The following is a 7,085-nucleotide window of genomic DNA, read 5'->3' as shown; positions in this document are numbered from 1 at the left end:
TGGTCTGCCATACCATATGCGGTGGCTGCAGTGCAGCACTGTGAACATCACTGCACAGGCACTGCAAATAGTTTCAATTGAGAGGGCTTTTGATGCCATGCGACACACACCCTTAGCCTACCTCTGGGTGGTACCTTCCAATGTGCGATAGGCATACATTTTTGAGCATAGACATACAAATTCCACAATCAGCAATCCATTCGACTCATCCTTCATAAGTCTGACAACCTTCTTGTTCTGCGGAATAATAGCGTAAGGATTATGGCCACATATGAGGATATGTCGAATTCATTACTGTGGCACCTAATTACCTCATATGGATTGCAGTTCGTCACTCAATAGACGAAGCAATCTGTATCCAAATAAAGTAATTTAGATGCGCGAAATGAGTTTTCACAAACTCATAATGAAAGCTGTACATGTGGAGTTTGGATAGCTTTAGTATGCACATCTCCACATAAATAGGTTTCGTAAACTCTACTGCAGTCTTCGCCATCTCCACAGCAACAAAGTCCTTATTTAATATGTGTGACCCACTTAAAATTTGGTCTGACAATGCATTTTCTTACGCCGTAACGCCCATCCCATTCGGTTCTAATAAAAATTTCACGTCGTCTCCTCAAATTCTCCATTGGTTTAGCGAAGATTAAATTATTTATTAATTTATAAACATGTTTCTCAAAGTCACACTTTGCAGAAGCTCTCTGTCTTGTATTCAAATCAATATTCAAATCAATATTCAACCAGCGGGACTGCTTGAAGGAGATAGCCCAGGTGATTTAACCAGCTCCATACACATGCTGGGCATTGCTGGAGGTTACGATAATGAATAATATATCTCCACTTATCCCCCAGCATTGTCATCAGTTTTGGTGTACAGCCTCCTCTGCCACATACCGTACATCAGAATCAGCTGCCATACCCCCCATGATTTTTCCACCTAATCCCTTGCATTTGTCTTTGGGCACCCATTGGAACTCGCCAATCGGCAGTGATTGCTGCATGGCATGCCCATATAAGTTATTCACGTCGAAGTACATTATATAACTCGAATCAAGGGATGCATTGAACCTGTCACCCAACCGTGTGTTATTTGCCTTCACGTGCCTATGAACACAATGAGAAAGTCCTCTATGGATCCCTCTCTCAAAGAAAAGAAGCATGTCAGTATCGGTCAATAATTCGATGTTGCACTTCGTTTTCTTGAGCATTGCGTCCCAAGACAACCCAGATGCCATATAATAAAAGGTGGGATCCAGAGAATATGTGCTCATACATAGACTCTGGAACTTCTCGAAAATGTCCGCAAGCAAGCGCACTTCTGTGTCCATGTAAAGCCGTGTGTACTCTCCTAAAGTGGAAATATTGAATTCCCACCAGACATTCATGGCATGCTCGTACTCTGCACCCGTTGTGGCATCACCTGTGAGGTTGCTGGAGAATGCAGTTATGTCGGGTAGCCTGGTTTCGTTGAGTTTCGCCATACTATCCACATACTCATATAGGAAAACCCCCTTCATAGTCGCAAGTTGAAAGTTTTCCTCGCCAGGAAATGCAGCTCAAGTGATATGCATATCCCCCCGAGGCAGAGTGTCAACGAGTTTCTGGAGTGGTGCCTGCATAAATCGTAGCGTATCAAGAGAACGGAGCATAATACTTGGCGTCATTCGTTTGGAGAATGAAATATACTTCTTGACACTCTCAGGTAGGACACTGGCCTGATCTTTCTCCAAAAAGAAATCAGCTAAGTGCTCAACTAGAAAGTGAGCGTCATACCCACTTAAATTGTGGAAGAAAACTGGCATCTGTCTAGGTAGCTGATTCAAATTGCAGGCATTGTCAGCTGCGCCATGGAACTTCCCCATAAGATGACAGTGGTCCCTACGAGGTGTTTCCGCTTTTCTGTCTAACAGCAGCCCACAAATATTATATTTTATTACACAAATCTTCATTCTCCTTCAGTTTGGTCATGGGCACGTTGCCACTGTAGAGCTTATCAACCTCCTGCGAAAATTTTTCGAGCTCATTAAGCAGCCAAACTGCAGGATTATCCCCGACGTAAGATCTGTAGTGGTTAAGACTTGAATCATATGACGATACAATTTAGTATGCTGCTGCATATGGTATGCGTTTCTCTGTAAAGGTGGTATGTGAATTTGTAGGGTCGCCTTCACAGCAGGTCACAGGAGCGAGGAGGCATTCAAAGTCGGCGTACACTACAAATGGGTATTGCTCCTGGCGCTGAGCATTCTTAAACTTTACGAATTTGTTGTCCTCAGTAGGCATAATAACATGCACCAGTTAATTGGAAGTGCAGTCTACTAGATACGTGGCTAATAACTTGTCTGATGAGAGATGATTGAGACACTTTAAGCAAATATGCTTTTTACACTTATAGTTATTCAATTGGCTGTAAAGGACGGACATGTCCTTGATCCAAACATAGTGATAATTATCAGCTTCCGAGAAGAGCAGCATGCTTACATGCAGCTCACGCTCACCGGCAAAGTTTGAGAAATGGAGGGGCCCAACGACTATGTGCTTGTCTTGTTCATCTGACTTGCTTTTCTTCTCCAGGCCATAAACATGAACTGATATGCCAGTATTCTGGGCCTCAAATTTAGGTATGTCCTGGATCTTGATGGGGAACTCTATACCATCAAAGTTATAACACAAATTAGAATTATCACCTACATGGTATGTACTGGGACGCTCAGGCGATCTCTCTAATGGTGCTTTCTTTCGCAAGCCAGGATTTAACATGCAAAACAAACCTGATCCTTTCTATTTTCGACATTAATGCATGCCTGCTTATTAGCTACACCTTTAGGGAGCTTGATAGAGCTAGACCCTCCATTTACCGGTTCATAGACATGTATTTGGATGTCCAGGTGTGGAATTCTGCCGAGTGCCTTAGCTGAGCCTTTCACCTCCATCTCTGAAAACTGGCCCAATATAGCACTCAAGGTGGATTTAAGAAACCACTCAGTGATTGATATGCTCCTCGTTATCACCCCATTTTCCCACCAAAGATAATAAATACTCGTCTCTCCAACACCAGACTCAACTTTGGGGTGTTGCGATAATTCAATGCAAAGCATAGTACTGCACTTAATGATGGGATACCATGTATCATTGACTACCTTGAGGAGCTCTGTTTCCATGACAGGAAGGCACACGGTTAGAAATCCAACAGGATCGCAGTACCCTCCTGCCGGGTTTCCGATCCTAGTGAAGGAGATTCGCTCCTCAAAGGCATCGGCAATCACCGAGTACTGCAACTGCGGTATGGTATCTCTGACCTGATGTCCTTCACTAAAAGGATGGGGGAGGGAACTGCCACAAGGCACAGGATCTTCAATAATACTATAACTAGAACTATTCGACGGAGTTGGTGGTGTGGATGGCCATGAGTGCTGTACCTCATGTGATGGTGCAGGAGGAGACGCTGATGATCAATCGAGCTGCTGTAGAGACCAGAGCGATGACGAAGTGACCAGGGTAGCGGCAGCTGCAGTGGTGGTGGCGGGGTGGGCTGCGGTGGCCACTTCCCAGTGAGAGCAGCCTGGGACAGGGTTACCCCAGGTGCGGCAGCCGTGGCTGCAGTGGCGCGTGCTTCTCGCACAGCGACTAGCGGCGCAGTTATAGGAGAGCATGCCTTTTCGGACTCTGCTTTGATGATAATGGGGATGGTTTAGCCGCCACCGGTATGCGCTCGATGCCGTGTTGAGGTTCGACCGCTGTGAAGAACAAGTAGAGATAAAATAAATAATAAAAGCTAAGTGCATTGTTTACCGCTGCTGGTGCGGTGAAAGAATGAATTGTAACGATCACATGGTTATAAGCAGACTGAGTAATTACCTTTCTCGCTCTGGCTCCAGGGCATAAACAATTCATCAGGTGACTCCACCGCAACGGCAAAAAAATCATTATAATTCTCATACAGGAGCGAGAGATACGATTGATCTTATCGGTCCTCGCCTAAAACAAATAAGATATATAAATGGATTTGTTAGAGAAAAAAACTTCCTATACTACTACTACTACTACTAGCACTACTATTAGAGATAGGTAATCCTTTTTTAAACTTACAAGTATGCTGCTTGGCCATCTCATTATTATTTGCTGGAGGCTGCTCCTGCATCTGCTGATGAACAGCCTCCAGCTGCCTGTCCAGTAAATCCAGATCATCTAGAGCCGTTCCTGTAAGAGGATGAGAGATAATTTTATTTATTTTGAATGCCTAGTTACACTGAAAAATCACACACATGGATGTTTTTCTCTATACTTATGTGAGCGCTGTTCTTGGTTATCTACAGCTGGGGGGTGAAAACAATTACCTACTGCAGCATTGCTGCGTCGAACATCCCCCAGCTCTTCCTCCAGCTAAATCTGAATGTGTTTCAGATGATCTAGAAACAAACAAAAAGATGAGTATGAAACAAGAAAAATTTTGAATTGCTAATACAGAAGAAGTACAAATTAGAATGAAAATTATACTCACAAGGCAATTCCGACTGTGCATCGAACATAGGAGGCTTGACTTCCAGAGCCTGTGGCAGTCCAGCCCACTCCTCACACTCGAGGACAAAATCCGCGAATTGTACTATGACAAGGAGACAGAATTAATAAGGTGAATTTAACATAAACACGAAAATTCACACTCAAAATAGAAATTATTTACTCACATGGGAATCCCGTATCCTGGACTCTAAGTCTCTTCCCACTAGACTCTGAGATGCTGTTGCTGGAGTTAACTCTCTTCATCTTTGCAGGGATAAAAGAAATAGCGAACACACACATGAACAAACGAACGATGCGACAAACAATGGACAATTGAGAAAGACATATAGGTGTGATGACGTAGTATCACATGATCTCAGCGTAAACCAATGGGTGTTGAACATTGGGGGGGGGGGAGGTGGGGGGGTCACTAGCAGTCCCAGTGACTGAAAGCTGAACTAGCCAGATGCTTCCAGTACCTCAAGGAGAACTGAGTCTATGATACTTTTTCGACTTACAGCTAAAGAATTCATACTATGAGTGAAGATGCTATTTGGAATACACACTGGATGATATTGAATTCAAACTTTGAATCTGAAGTCATTATGTGTATCTTACGAACTCATCTGAGGAGAATGCAATTAGATATAGTCTTGAGCAAGGATTTATTGCATCTCGCTCAAAGTCTGTGAGCTTAGTGATGCACATACAGACACAAGCAGACATTTGCTTGTCTGTATGTGCGGATGGATATGTGTGTGTGTGTGTGTGCAAGTGTATACCTGTCCTTTTTTCCCCCTAAGGTAAATCTTTCCTCTCCCGGGATTGGAATGACTCCTTACCCTCTCCCTTAAAACCCACATCCTTTCGTCTTTCCCTCTCCTTCCTTCTTTCCTGATGAAGCAATCGTTGGTTGCAAAAGCTTGAATTTTGTGTGTATGTTTGTGTTTTTGTGTGTCTATCAACCTGCCAGCGCTTTCGTTTTGTAAGTCACATCATCTTTGTTTTTAGATATTTTTTTCCCACATGGAATGTTTCCCTCTATTATATGTATATAAAGTAATCTAGAAGTAATTATCATAACTATCAGTTTGAGTAGAGAAGCATGAGCTATAATTTGTTATTAAGTTTACTTTACAGAAGCAGGTAGCAGTGGTTGCTTCTGCTGTTAATGTTTAACTTGACTCATTCAGGATTGATGAAACTTTGAAATATGAAGTGTGAATGACTGAATTCTAGTGACACTATAGCACTGACATTCTGCTGTCTAAATATATGAAATGGAGAGATTCCTTAAAAATAAAAGTACCTTCTCACTAGCAAAAGAAAGTAATTTTTCCAGGTAAAATAGGAACTTATTTAGTAATCTTTCGTGACAGACAGAATTACAGGTGTTAATAAGGTAAAATTATTCGAGTTGATACTAAAAATTGCTAATAGATGTTCTTCGTGTATGGGTTCACAGTTTTAATGTAATTTCTGAAGGCTAAACCATTTTTTATGTTAGAAGTTTCTAATTTGTATTGATTCAGTCTTTTAAAGTTTATTATCAGTGCATTTTTAGTGCATCCTTGCCATATTGCCATGCATATCTTTGATCATTTTAGTGCATATCAATCTATACTCAAGTAGTTATTATAACACCTTTGTTGCTATACATCCAAGTGCTTAACTGACTTTGGACAGTTCACAGTATGCTGTCCTCAAATAATTTATTTTTGTTATCATTGTCTTCCTGATTGCTGTAGGTGTAATATCATTATTTTTTCAATCATTCATTCACACATGGTGTTTCTATAAATCCAATTATGATAGAGACCCACCAGGAATGGGAACAAGTCAAGTTATACATAAACAGCAGTCAATGCTGGCTATTTGTGTAAAGTTACAAATAACCTATTGTGACTAGTGCTTATCTTCTCACATTGATATATCTAGGAATTACTGTTAGACTACCTATCCACTGAAAGAAAGATTTATAAAGCAGATACTTCATTGTATGGTGTACCCAGTGAGCAATTTAAAAATGATAAAGAGTAGGCTGAAGTTTAAGTGGATCATTAGGAAGACTCAGTTTGTAAGGAATTAGGATACTGAGGTGTAGAGGAATGATGATCTCCTTTTGAAGTTATTTGAGACCGCATGTTCAACGAAAATCAATAACACAGAAAGAAATTCAGTTGAAGGGGTATGGAAACCCCCAAAATAGGCAAACACAGAATGAGCAGACAGACATAGGTAGACAGATATAACAGTGAACAAATATTGGGTAACAAAAGAAATAAGCCAGTCAACTGACAAAAGAGGGAACACAAAAATGTTCAGGAACAGAAAGGAATACAGCATCATAAGTTCCTTGGGAATCAAAGCAGTCTGAAGTTGTGGGAAGCTAAAACCAAATGGCTGTAGAGAAAACCTGAAAAGGAAATGATCACTCTAAGAACAGAGTCAAAAAATGTTGTTGTTGTTGTTGTTATTGTTGTTGTGGTCTTCAGTCCTGAGACTGGTTTGATGCAGCTCTCCATGGTACTCTATCCTGTGCAAGCTTCTTCATCTCCCAGTACCTACTGCAACCTACATCC

Source organism: Schistocerca cancellata, chromosome 2 (genome assembly GCF_023864275.1).
Source record: "Schistocerca cancellata isolate TAMUIC-IGC-003103 chromosome 2, iqSchCanc2.1, whole genome shotgun sequence".
In the NCBI taxonomy this organism is placed as follows: Eukaryota; Metazoa; Arthropoda; class Insecta; order Orthoptera; family Acrididae; genus Schistocerca; species Schistocerca cancellata.
The sequence above is the reverse complement of the archived record's forward strand: the minus strand, read 5'-3'. Positions refer to the sequence as shown.